The sequence below is a fragment of the Tachyglossus aculeatus genome, unplaced genomic scaffold (genome assembly GCF_015852505.1).
Source record: "Tachyglossus aculeatus isolate mTacAcu1 unplaced genomic scaffold, mTacAcu1.pri SUPER_6_unloc_5, whole genome shotgun sequence".
Classification (NCBI taxonomy): domain Eukaryota; kingdom Metazoa; phylum Chordata; class Mammalia; order Monotremata; family Tachyglossidae; genus Tachyglossus; species Tachyglossus aculeatus.
The window spans coordinates 1,618,945-1,633,236 of NW_024044840.1; the positions used below are offsets into that span (position 1 = coordinate 1,618,945).

Genomic DNA, 14,292 nt, shown 5'->3' on the forward strand with positions numbered 1-14,292 from the left:
TCCTGCCTTAACTCAGCCCTCTCTTCTGCCAGACAAAACTATTTCTCCTCTCTTATTGACACCCATGCCCATCGCCCCCGCCAGCTCTTCCGTACATTCAACTCCTTTCTCAGGCCCCCGGTTCCACCCCCTCCGCCTTCCCTCACCCCCAACGATCTGGCCTCCTACTTCATTAACAAAATTAAATCCATCAGGTCCGACCTCCCCAAAGTCACTTCCCCCCCTTCTCCAACCCCCCGGCTCTCAACACACTCTGCTATTCTCCCATCTTTCCCAGCAGTATCCTCAGAGGAGCTCTCCTCCCTCCTCTCAAGTTCCACTCCGGCCACCTGTGCTTCTGACCCCATTCCCTCTTATCTCATGAAAGCTCTCGCTCCATCCCTTCTCCCCTCCTAACTTCCATCTTCAACTGCTCACTCTCCACTGGTTCCTTCCCCTCTGCCTACAAACATGCCCATGTCTCTCCCATCCTAAAGAAACCCTCTCTTGACCCCACCTCACCTTGTAGTTATCGCCCCATATCCCTCCTACCATTCCTTTCCAAACTCCTTGAACGAGTTGTCTACACGCGCTGCCTAGAATTCCTCAACAACAACTCTCCTCGACCCCCTCCAGTCTGGCTTCCGTCCCTACATTCCACGGAAACTGCCCTTTCAAAGGTCACCAATGACCTCCTCCTTGCCAAATCCAACGGCTCATACTCTATCCTAATCCTCCTCGACCTCTCAGCTGCTTTCGACACTGTGGACCATCCCCTTCTCCTCAACACGCTATCTGACCTTGGCTTCACAGACTCCGTCCTCTTCTGGTTCTCCTCTTATCTCTCCGGTCGTTCTTTCTCAGTCTCTTTTGCAGGCTCCTCCTCCCCCTCCCATCCTCTTACTGTGGGGGTTCCCCAAGGTTCAGTGCTTGGTCCCCTTCTGTTCTCCATCTACACTCACTCCCTTGGTGACCTCATTCGCTCCCACGGCTTCAACTATCATCTCTACGCTGATGGCACCCAGGTCCACATCTCTGCCCCTGCTCTCTCCCCCTCTCTCCAGGATCGCATCTCCTCCTGCCTTCAGGACATCTCCATCTGGATGTCTGCCCGCTACCTAAATCTCAACATGTCGAAGACTGAACTCCTTGTCTTCCCTCCCAAACCTTGCCCTCTCCCTGACTTTCCCATCTCTGTTGACGGCACTACCATCCTTCCCGTCTCACAAGCCCGCAACCTTGGTGTCATCCTCGACTCCGCTCTCTCATTCACCCCTCACATCCAAGCCGTCACCAAAACCTGCCGGTTTCAACTCCGCAAAATTGCCAAGATCCGCCCTTTCCTCTCCATCCATACTGCTACCCTGATAATTCAAGCTCTCATCCTAACCCGTCTGGACTACTGCATCAGCCTTCTCTCTGATCTCCCATCCTCGTGTCTCTCCCCACTTCAATCCATACTTCATGCTGCTGCCCGGATTATCTTTTTCCAGAAACGCTCTGGGCATATTACTCCCCTCCTCAAAAATCTCCAGTGGCTACCAATCAATCTGCACATCAGGCAGAAACTCCTCACCCTGGGCTTCAAGGCTGCCCATCACCTCGCCCCCTCCTACCTCACCTCCCTTCTCTCCTTCTACAGCCCACCCCGCACTTTCCGCTCCTCTGCTGTTAATCTCCTCACCGTACCTCGTTCTCGCCTGTCCCGCCATCGACCTCCGGTCCACGTCATCCCCCGGGCCTGGAATGCCCTCCCTCTGCCCATCCGCCAAGCTAGCTCTCTTCCTCCCTTCAAGGCCCTACTGAGAGCTCACCTCCTCCAGGAGGCCTTCCCAGACTGAGCCCCTTCCTTCCTCTCCCCCTCGTCCCCTTCTCCATCCCCCCCATCTTACCTCCTTCCCTTTCCCACAGCACCTGTATATATGTATATATGTTTGTACATATTTATTACTCTATTTATTTATTTAATTATTTATTTTGCTTGTACATATCTATTCTATTTATTTTATTTTGTTAGTATGTTTGGTTTTGTCTCCCCCTTTTAGACTGTGAGCCCACTGTTGGGTAGGGACTGTATATGTTGCCAATTTGTACTTCCCAAGCGCTTAGTACAGTGCTCTGCACACAGTAAGTGCTCAATAAATACGATTGATGATTGATGATGATGATGAGGCTCATATTCATAATCCCCATTTTACACATGAGGCAACTAAGACCCAGAGAAGTCAAGGTACTTGCCCACGGTCGCACAGCAGATATGTGGTAGAGCCAGGATTAGAGCCCAGGTCCTTCTGACTCCCAGACCCGTGTTGCATTCAGTAAGCCACACCAATAGTGTAATAACAAAAATAGACGTATTTATTTTACACTTACTATGGGATAATCACTGTACCAAGCACTGGCGTATGTACATGGTAATTAGGTCAGATACAGTCGTGTTTCCACATGGGGTTCACTGTCTAAGTAGGAGGGAGAACAATCATTGAACCCTTATTTTACAGATGAAGAAGCTGAAGCATCGTGATGATGCTTTAGAAAACATGATCTGGACAGAAGAGTGAAGTGTGGGCATCGGAGGGGAGAGGTTGGTGCCAGAGAGGTCTGTGAGAACCGGAACGTAGTTATCTAGTAGGGATATGACAAACATCTGTACAAGCACGGTGGTACTTTCTGAGCACCACTGGGCACAACACACAGACGTAAACGTTGGGAAAGTATAGTAGATCTACAAGACAGGTTTCCTCCCCACAAGGAACTTCCACTCTACTGAAAACAGAAAAAAAACCCGTTTTCAACAGGGTAATCAGAATAAGTAAGTTAACTGTACAATCGATGATACATACATGCATATGTGCTGAGGGAGAGAGTAAATCAATCAATATGTAAGCACTCCGGGGGTGGGGGTGGAGAGGTTGTTCTGGGAAAAAGTGGGATCCTGAGGAGAAAATGGACAAAAATACACTACCTAAGGACAAGACCTGGTTACAGAAATCCAAGAACCTAAAACACCTAAAGCCCAAAGACGTTCCATACTGCGTCAGGTTCACTATCCACTTTCAGAAGAATTATAAATCTCTCATTCACATCTAAAGGGGGTGTGACTGTAATCAAGGATTTGTGCGATATATGGATGGGCAGTCACCAAGGAGTTACTAGGGAGAAACTGGGGGTGTCAGGTGGTCAGCCCCTCAACATCAATCTATCAAAAATATTAAATGAATGTCTACTGCTTGCACAGTCCTACACTAAGCCCTGGAGAGAGCATAGAATAGTGGGAGAAGACAGGCCTTCTGCCCTGCATGAGCTTACACTCTAACCATAAAGTTGTATACCATCCAGGACATTCATATCCCCATCTCTCCTTATCGTCCTGTTGCCACTGACAGACATGGAGGTCTGGGATGGGTGGATCAATGGTCTGACCATTTTCGTGGATCCCTCCTTACTGGGATTTGACATCCTTATGTCCAGCAAGACTCTATCTTCCTGTGGAAAATGTTTACGTTTCCTACCACATCCCTGAAGGTCTGCTTTAACTGATGGTTCCACAAGGTGTAGATGAAGGAGCTGAGCAACGGGACCACGGAGGTGTGGAGTAAGGCCACCCTCTTTTTGTAGTCTAAGCCTTCCTTGGGGAACGGATTGACATACATGAAGATGGAGCTGATGTAGGAGATGGAGACCACGACCACGTGGGAGCAGCAGGTAGAAAGGGCCTTTTTCCTCTGCTGGTCATTACAGTCGTGGCACGGACAGTGGCCGTATAGGGCATGGTCACTAGCGTCAGGGTGACCAGGAGTGTCACCACGGCCGAGACAAGGACTATCACCTCTATGGGGTAGGTGTCCCAGCAGGCCAGCTGCAGTAATATTATGTATTAGCAGCAGCAATTTTTGATTATATTGGGGCCACAGAAAGGTATCTGGTGGATTATGATGTTTGGCACTAACACAGTGAGCAAGTCGGACACCCAGGAACTGAAAACCAGCAGGATGCAGACGCCACCACTCATGATGGTCGTGTAGTGCAGGGCTGGCAGATGGCGACATAACGGACGTGGACATGGTGGCCAAGAGGAAGACCTTTGTTGCACCCAGCTGGATGGCGAAGAAGAACTGTGCATAACAGGCGTCAAAGCTAACGGTCTTGTTCCCAGTTCCGATGCTGACCAGCATTCTGGAGACAAAGACAGAAGAAATTGCACAGAAAGAAGTACATGGGGTGCGGAGGCGGAAGTCCAGCAGTGTGAGGGTGATAATGGTCAGGATCCCGGCGACGCTCAGCCCATAAGTAGCAAACAGCAAAAGTAAAAGCAGAGCCTGAAGCTCTGTATGGTCCGTCAAGCTGAGGAGAATGAACTCTGTAACTATTGTTCGGTTTCTCATCATTGAGTCCTGCGGGCATTGAAAGAGTAGGGAGAACGCAGGTGGGAGAAGAGTTGGAAGACTAATCACTCAATCTTTCTTCCAATTAATCAGTCATAGATATTGTGCTGCTATTGTGTGTGGATCACTATGTTCAGCTCTGGGGAGAATACAGTAAAGTTAGAAAACATGATCCCTGTTCTCCTGTGAAGTCTAGCAGGGGATCCAGACTCTGACAAGATTTACAATAAATCTATCAATCATACTGATTAAGCTCCTAATGTGTTTAGGGCACAATGCCAAGCACTTTGGAGAATATGATAGAATTAGTAGATATGATCCCTGCCTTCTAGGAACTTACAGTCCCCCCTGGGAGACAGACACAAAAATCAAATACTAATGTTCAACCTGATTATCTTGTATCTACCCTAGCACTTAGAACAGTGCTTGACATCTAGTAAGCGCTTAACAAATGCTAGTTAGTAGTAGTAGTAGTAGTAGTAGTAGCAGTAGTAGTAGTAGTAGTAGTAGTAGTAGTAGTAGTAGTAGTAGTAGTAGTAGTAGTAATAGGAGGAAACAGTCGAGCACAAAGATCTGTAAATTAGTGCTACAGGGAAAGGGGAGGGGTGAGTTCCCAAGTGTATAGTTGGAAAGAGAGGGCTGAAAAATAACAGCTGGACAGGGCCAAAAGAAAGCTTTTTTTATGGAATAATGAAAAAAAGGATAATGTCTTCATCCGTCTACCTTGACTTTTCATTCTTTTAAATATTCCCTTCTCTGGTCTTCGTTTTCTGGGTTCCCTCGTGCCTACTAGCTCTGTTGGCTCTCATGAAGCCACTCCCAAATTCCAAATATTCATTCGTGCCAACACTTTTCTCTGAAAATGATTTCATCTACTAAGTCAGGAATATTAATCTTCTGTTTTTCATTCCACTTTGGCATAGTCCCTTCTACTTCGGATTCTCATCTCAGTCTCACCTTCTCCCTGAGACATGTTCGCCTCTCTTCCAACTCCAACCCTTGACTCACGCCTTTCCCCCTGGCTCGGACCACCCTCTCTCCACATCAGTCCTTCCACAGCTCCTCCCATCCACAAAGCTTTCCTGAAATCCTAACTGCTCCAGCAGCCCTAACCTGATTCGTTTTTCTTCTCTCTAGATCACATCCTCCCAACTACAACAACAGACCTTCTGCACCAACTGCACACTTCTTTACATGTCGACTTACATAACAATCTTTCAGCACCAACGTTTTGACAACAAGCACTTTTTCGTTCTCTTTTTTCTATCACAAATCTCTCTGTCTGTTATTTCTTTCGATGTCTGCTTCTTCCAGGTGACTGTAAGCTAAATCATCCCTGCTAACTCTAATGAACACTCCCAAGGTCTTAGTACAGTGCTCTGCACAGAGTAGACAGTAAGCTCCTGGGTCTGTGTCTGTGTCTACCAATTCTAGCGTATTGCATTCATTCATTCATTCATTCAATCGTATTTATTGAGCGCTTACTGTGTGCAGAGCTCTGTACTAACCGCTTGGGAAGTACAAGTTGGCAACATTTAGAGACGGTCTCTAACCAACAGTGGTACCCTACCCAAGCTCTAAATTCAGTGCTCTACACGTAGTAAGCACTCAATAATTGCAGTTGTTTGATTGATTGAAGCCTTTTCTCTGCCGGTCTTCATCTCCCCCAACCCCTACCCCTAGAAGTTTGACTCCTATTCCTTTCCCCAATCCCTCGAAACAGTTACAGGAAGAGATGGCACTCTGTGGGGGGTTTTCACACCCAAAAACGTTACAACATTCTGAAAAAAGGAATTTCATTTATATGATCCCACTCAGGGTTTTTCATATGCGCACCATCTCAAAATCAATCTGATGACAGAATTTACTGAGATAATTCAGGAGGCATTCAACGGAGCTGGGATTTCAGCAAACTACCACGTCAGAAGGCAGATGCCTCTTTGAGAAACTAAGATGGCTAAGTCTTTCCCGAAGGAGTGGGAACAACTACAGGGTGTTTGTATTTAAGGGATAGCATCTGCAAGGCTACCGTATGGAGGAGGAGAGAGCTCTCAAGGAGCACCAAAATATTAATTACAGCATTTATTAAGCGCTGAGCATGGTCTAAGAGTTGCAGCGGATACATGATTAACAGATTGGGCAGAGTCCCTCTCCCACACGGAACTCGCAGTCTATCTAATTCCCATCCTTGCTAGCCCTTCCTACAGTTTCTATTCAGTCTGACTCAACCTTTCGAGAGGACTTCAGGGGTCGGTTAGTGCAGCCCCCATCCCCCAGGAAGGGCTGCTTTTCATGGTGGGAGAGAATCTGCCCTAGGCAGAGATGAAAAGTCGAAGATCTGTCAGCTAGTTTGGGATGGAGAGAATCTTCCTCTCTTCTCCAACAACCACCGTCTACCTCGTTCTCCCTGCACCGGAGCTGAACTGCTTTTTTCTCCACCCTCCTGGAGCTAGAGGGGCATTCTAGATTGTAACCATTTCCAGCCTCAAGAAAGAGCCTTTTGGGTACCCCCACTGGATGGAGGCAGGGAAAAGGGCCAAAAAGCTCCCCCTCCACCTCCCGAGGAAAGAGTCAGTGGAGCGAAGCTCTGTGGCCAGCTATCTGTTCCAGGCCTTGCGTGCCCACTGCTCTCCTCGTAGATCACTGACTCACAGCGTTGAGGGATTTTGGTATGGCGCTAAATGATTCATGGAATCATAGCTTCCCCGAGATATCATCTAGTCCAGTCTCCTGCTCCCAGTTAGTGCCACACCTACCACATTTCCCCTGTTTTAAACGCAGCCCTTACAGCCTGGATGGTGTCCTACCAGCCTATCAGAATCGTGCAGCTGCTGCTACTGCTATTTCCGTTGAGCAGTCCCAGGTTTCACTAGAATGAAGACGACGACGACGACGACGACGACGACGACGACAACGACGACGACGACAACTACTACTACTACTACTACTAAAACAATTTTTCAGTATGGCCTACTGGAAAAAACCTAGACCTCGGTGTCAGAGCACCTGAGCTGTAACCCTGCCTCTGCCAACTGCATGCTTTGTGACCTTGGGCAAGTCACTTAACCTCTCTGTGCCTCAGTTCCCTCCTCTGAAAAATGGGGATTCAACCCCTGCTCTTTCTCCAATTTAAACTATGAACCTCATGTGGGACATGATGATTTTGTAACTGCCCTAGCATGTAGAACGTGCTTGGCACATTATAAGCGCTTATAAAATACCATTATCATTATTATCTTTATTAATATTGTCATTATTATTATTATCCAAGTACAGTGCTAAATGCTGGGGGTAAATGTAGGATAATCAGACTGGACAGAGTCCCTGACCCAACAAAGGCTCATTGCCATTGTCATTGATACTAACATTTGGAGAACCTCACCCAGCCCTGACCGCCCCCCGACCTCATGCCCCTTAGCCTTCTCATTTCAGGACTAAAGAACCTAGCACCTTAAAGCTTTCTGAGAAGAGACTACTGTGTCATTTTTTGGTCTTCTCTGCTGGAATTTGTTAGCTTGATCTGCCTGGCTCATGTTTTCAATTTAGCAGAATTCACAGATTTATTAATGACACTAACCATACCAACTTTTCTGGCTGCTTACCTTAGGAGAGGTGCTGTCAGGAGGAGAGAAAGAGAAAGAATAAGAGGAGGTCAAGGAGGAGGAGGAGGGAAGAAGAGAGGAGAAAGAAGAGGTAATAGTGCCTTATTTTATGTTCGGCATTATAATACAATTTCCAGAGTACTTTCACAACGTTTATATCCTTTGCAGTAATTATTAAGTGCTCACTATGCCCGAAGAATCGCAGTGGATACATGATTAACATACCAGACAGAATCCCTCTCTCAGAGATCACAATCTATCAATCTCCATTTGACATAGGAGAAAACTGATTTGGGAGGGGTGAAATGTCTTGCCCAGGTTTACCCAGCAGGGAAGTGGCATAGTGGGACTCAAAGTCGGTTGAACTGATTTCCTAATGAGCAGTGAAGGAAATCAAACCTTTCTCTGGGGCCATAACCCTTTGATCCTCACTCAGAACGCTTGATCGTCAGATCCTTCTCCTTCTGCATCTTCAGATAAGCCGGGAATTGCTGAAAGACATTCCCAAAGGTGCAAAGCGTGTTACAAGCGTGTTACAAGTCTGAGGTGAGGTAAACGGGTCTTGGATAGAAGAGCTATGGCCTCTCTGGAAAATGCCTAGAGACAATGGTTGTAATCCAGGTGGCAGAAGAGCAGAGACCTGAAGGAGATGGGAGCCTGAGAAATCTTAGCAGGACTAATGTCTTGCTTGCCTCCCTCTCCCCTACCTCACCCGGGGAAGAGGTGGCCCTAGTTCCTTGGGCCCATTATCTGACTCCCAGTATTTGAGGGTTCATGGGACCTAGGGGACATGGATTAATTTAGCCTGAAGGAAGTGTTATAATTAGATAAACATTTTTATCACTTGTGTCATCTTCAAAGGAGAAAGAGCCCTTGATACTGTATATTGGATAGATCACTATGCACTGTGATAGTAGCTGCACATAAAATGTGCTGAGTAGCTGTCAGAAGAATGAAGAATGGACTGAAGTGAAGAGAGACAGGAGACAGGGAGGTCTACAAGGAGGCTGATGCAGTAATTAAGGTGGGATAGAATAAATGTTTGGATTAGAATGGTAGCCACTTGAATGGAGCAGAAAGGGTGGATTTTAGCCATGCTGTGAATGTTGAGCTGACAGGATTTGGTGATAGATTGACTATATGGTTTAAATGAGAGGGTTGAGTCAATGATAACGCCAAGGTTATAGGTTTCTGGGATACGGAAGGTGTTGTTGCTGTCTACAGTGATAGGAAACTCGGCCGAGGACAGGGTTTGGGTGGGAAGATGAGAAGTTCTGCTTTTGACGTGTTGATATTGAGGTGTTGGCTGGTCATCCAAAAAGAGATGTCTTGAATGAAGGCAGGAGGAAATAGGACAAAACAGAGAAGAAGAGAGATCAGAGCTGGATGTAGAGTTGGGATTGATAGAGATGGCAGTTAGCGAATGAGTTATCTCAGGGAGTGGGTGTAGTTAGAGAATAGAAGGGATCTCAGAACTGAACCTTGAGAGACACCCACATTTAGGGGGTGTGTGGCGGAGGAGGAGGAGCCCGCAAAAGAGACTGTGAATAGGTGGCCAGAGAGATAGGAGGAGAACCAGGAGAGGATGGTGTCATTGAAGCCAAGGTTGAATCATGTTTCCAGGAGATGGAGGTCGTCGACAATGTTGAAGACAGCTGAGAGGTTGAGAAGGATTAGCATGGAGTAGAGTTCATTGGTTTTAGAAAGCAAGATCATTTGTTACCAACTCAGCTCAAAATATCAGCATGGCCTAGGGGAGAGAGTATGGATCTGGGAGTCAGATGACCTGGTCTGTAAACTCTGCTCTGCCAAATTGCTTGCTGTCTAACCTTGGGAAAGTCACCTAACGTCTGTCTGCTTCAGTTTCCTCAATCAAGAGGATACCTGTTCTTTCTCCTATTTAGACTTGTGAGTCCCATGAGGGACAGGGACTGGGCCCAACCCCATAACTTGTACCTTCTCCAGTGTGGCCTTTGGAACCCCCGCTCCATTATAGGTAAGCTCCCTTTCATCCTTGACCTGTTCCTTTCCAGCTCTCACCTCCTAATCTTTGCCCTACCCGAAACATGGCTCTCTCCGGATGACACGGTCTCTTCTGCTGGTCTCCCCAGTGGAGGCCTCTTCTTCTCACACTCCGCCAGACTCACCGGAAAAGGAGGTGGTGTCGGCTTCCTTCTCGCACCCCAATGTACCTTTCACATTATCCCTCCTCCCCCTTCCCTTTACTTACCCTCCTTTGAAACCCACATTATTCGCCTCTACCACCCCCTCCAGATTCTTGTAGCCGTCATCTACTGCTTCCCCCGGCCCCACCTCCAATTTCTTTAACGATTTAGACCCCTTTCTCACCTTCCTTCTCTCCTTTTCCATGTCCACTCTCATCCGTGGAAACTTCAACATCCACATGGATGTCCCTGGTGACTCCTCTGTCGTTCACCTTCTATCTCTCCTTGACTCTGACAACCTCCTGCTCCACCCCATCTCGCCCACGCACCAACCTGGTCACACCCTCAATTTAATCATCTCCTACCGCTGCACTATCTCCACCCTCACCAACTCTGAAATCCCTCTCTCTGATCATAACCTTCTCACCTGCCCCATCACTTACAGTCCTCTTCCCTGTAAATCTATATTACAACCTCAGAGACCTCCACTCTCTCGACCCCATCCATCTTTCTCAGAGCATCACACCCAACCTCCCCTCCCTTTCCTCTCTACCTAATCTTGATGACCAGATTACTGCTCTCAACTCTACCCTCTCTACTCAACTCAACTCCCTCGCTCCCCTTTCCCTTCCCTGCTCTCGTACCCCTAGCCCACAGCCTTGGATCACTGCCACTGTCCACCTCATTCGCTCTTATGCTCGAGCTGCTTAACGCTGCTGGCGAAAGTCAAAACACGAAGCCAACCTTGTTCACTTCAGGTTTACCCTTTCCTGCCTTAACTGTCCTCTCCTCTGCCAGGCAAAACTATTTCTCCTCCCTTATTGACATCCATGTCCATCATCCCCGTCAGCTTTTCCGTACACTTAACTCCCTTCTCAGGCCCCCTGTTCCTCCCCCTCCCCCATTCCTCACCCCCAACGATCTGGCCTCCTACTTCATTAGTAAAATTACCTCCACCAGGTCTGAGCTCCCCAAGGTCACTCCTCCCCCTTCTCCAATCCCCCCGCCCTCAGCCTTCTCCGCTACTCTCCCCTCCTTCCCACCAGTATCTTCAGAAGAGATCTCATCCCTCCTTTCAAGGGCTACTCCATCTACCTGTGCTTTAGACCCCATTCCCTCTCATCTTATGAAATCTCTTGCCCCTTCCCTCCTCCTCTCCTCAGCTTCCATCTTCAACCGCTCACTCTCCACGTGTTCCTTCCCCTCTGCCTTCAAACATGTCTACGTCTACCCCATCCTAAAAAAAGCCCTTTCTTGACCCCACCTCCCCTTCTAGTTATCGCCCTATCTCCAACCTACCCATCCTTTCCAAACTCCTAGAACGAGTTGTCCACACCCGCTGCCTCGAATACCTCAATGGCAACTCTTTCCTTAACCCCCTCCACTCTGGCTTCCGTCCCCTACACTCCACCGAACCTCCCCTCTCAAAGGTCACTAATGACCTCCTTTTTGCTAAATCCAATGGTCCCTACTCTATTCTAATCCTCCTCGACCTGTGTGCTGCATTCGACATTGTAGACCACCCCCTTCTCTTCAACACTCTATCCAACCTTGACTTCACGGACTCCATCCTCTCCTGGTTCTCCTCTTTTCTCTCCGGCCGTTCATTCTCAATCTCCTTTGCGTTCTCCTCCTCCCCCTCCCAACTCTTTACTGTAGGGGTTCCTCAAGGGTCAGTTCTTTGTCCCCTTCTGTTCTCCATCTATACTCACTTCCTTGGTGAGCTCATTCGCTCCCATGGCTTCTACTATCATCTGTACGCTGATGACACCCAAATCTACATTTCTGCCCGTGCTCTGTCTCCCTCCCTTCTGGCTCGTGTCTCCTCCTGCCTTCAGGACACCTCTATCTGGATGTCTGTCCGCTATCTAAAACTCAATATGTCCAAGACTGAACTCTTTTATCTTCCCTCCCAAACCCTGCCTTCTCCCTGACTTCCCCATCACTGTAGACGGTACTACCATCCTTCCCGTCTCGCAAGCCGCAACCTTGGTGTCATCCTGGACTCTGCTCTCTCATTCACCCTTCACATCCAATCTGTCACCAAAACATGCCGGTCTCACCTCCACAACATCGCCAAGATCCGCCCTTTCCTCTCCATCCAAACCGCTACCTTGCTGGTTCTATCACTCAACCTATCCCGACTGAATTACTGAATCAGCCTCCTATCTGATCTCCCATCCTCCTGTCTCTTCCCAGCTTCAGTCTATGCTTCATTCAATTGCCCCGATTATTTTTGTGCAGAAATGCTCTGAGCATGTTACTGCCCTCTTCAAAAATCTTCAGTGGCTGCCTGTCAACCTACGCATCAAACAAAAACACCTCAGTCGCGGCTTCAAGGCTCTCCATCACCTCGCCCCCTCCTACCTCACCTCTCTTCTCTCCTCCTACAGCTCAGCCCGTACCCTCCGCTCCTCTGCCGCTAGCTTCCTCACTGTACCTCGTTCTCTCCTGTCCTACCGTCGACCCCCAGCCTACGTCCTCCTCCTGGCCTGGAATATCCTCTCTCCACACATCCTCAAAGCCAGCTCTCTTCCTCCCTTCAAAGTCCTACTGAGAGTTCACCTCCTTCATCCCAGACTGAGCCCCCTTTTTCCTCTCCTCCTCCGTATCCCCCACCCTTCCTCTCCCCATAGGACCTGTATATATGTTTGGACAGATTTATTACTCTATTTATTTTACTTGTACATATTTACTATTCTATTTATTTTGTTAATGATGTGCATTTAGCTTCAATTCTATTTATTCTGAAGAATTGTCACCTGTACACATGTTTTGTTTTATTGTTTGTCTCCCCCTTCAAGACTGTGAACCCATGGTTGGGTAGGGACCCTCTCTATATGTCACCAACTTGTTCATTCATTCATTCAATCGCATTTATTGAGCGCTTACTGTGTGCAGAGCACTGTACTAAGCGCTTGGGAAGTACAAGTTGGCAACATATAGAGACGGTCCCTACCCAACAGTGGGCTCACAGTCTAGAAGGGGGAGACAGAGAACAAAACAAAACATATTAACAAAATAAAATAAATACAATAAATATGTACAAATAAAATGAATAGAGTAATAAATACATACAAACCTATATGCATATATATAGGTGCTGTGGGGAGGCGAAGGAGGTAAGGCGGGGGGATGGGGACGGGTAGGAGGGGGAGAGGAGGGAGGAGGCTCAGTCTGGGAAGGCCTCCTGGAGGAGGTGAGCTCTCAGTAGGGCCTTGAAGGGAGGAAGAGAGCTAGCTTGGGGGATGTGCGGAGGGAGGGCATTCCAGGCCAGGGGGATGACGTGGGCCGGGGGTCGACGGCGGGACAGGCGAGAACGAGGCACGGTGAGGAGATTAGCGGCAAGAGGAGCAGAGGGTGCGGGCTGGGCTGTAGAAGGAGAGAAGGGAGGTGAGGTAGGAGGGGCGAGGTGATGGATAGCCTTGAAGCCGAAGGTGAGGAGTTTCTGCCTGATACTTCCCAAGCGCTTAATACAGTGCTCTGTACACAGTAAGCGCTCAATAAATGCGATTGAATGAATGAATGTTTACAAAAGTAAGCGCTTAACAAATGCCATAATTAATCAATCATACTAACTGCTTAGTAAACACTAGAATTATTGCAATCTAATTCCAGAGCTTTCCAACCTAGTTTCTAATAATAATAATGATAATAACTGTGGCATTTGTTATGTGCTTACTATGTGCCAGGCACTGTTTAAAGTACTGGGGTGAATACAAGTAAATCTGTTTGGACAAAGTACTGTTCCACATGGGGCTTACAGTCTAAATCCCCATTTTACATCTGAGGTAACTGAGGCACCGGGAAGTTAAGTGATTTGCCCAACCAAAGTCATATAGCAGACAAATGGAAGAGCTAAGATTAGAACCCAGGTCCTCCTGACTTTCAGGCCTTTGCTGTATCTACCAGACCATGCTGATTCTCAACAAAGCATCCCAAAATGATAATAGTGTTATTTGCTAAGCATTCACTTTGTGTCAGTACTGTACTGACTGCTACGGTAGATATCTTATAAGCAAATAAAATACAGCTTCTGTCCCATGGGACTCTAAGTCTAAGAACAGACCCTTCCAATACACCTACACAAGCATACACGCACGCGCACACACACACACACACACACACACACACACACACACACACACACCCCTTGTCTGA

The 14,292-nt window shown here is 47.7% G+C and overlaps 1 pseudogene; it reads right to left on the reverse strand.

The window, feature by feature from the left end:
- Positions 1 to 3,440: 3,440 nt before the first annotated feature.
- On the reverse strand, positions 3,441 to 4,367 carry LOC119922144 (annotated as a pseudogene).
- Positions 4,368 to 14,292: the final 9,925 nt, after the last annotated feature.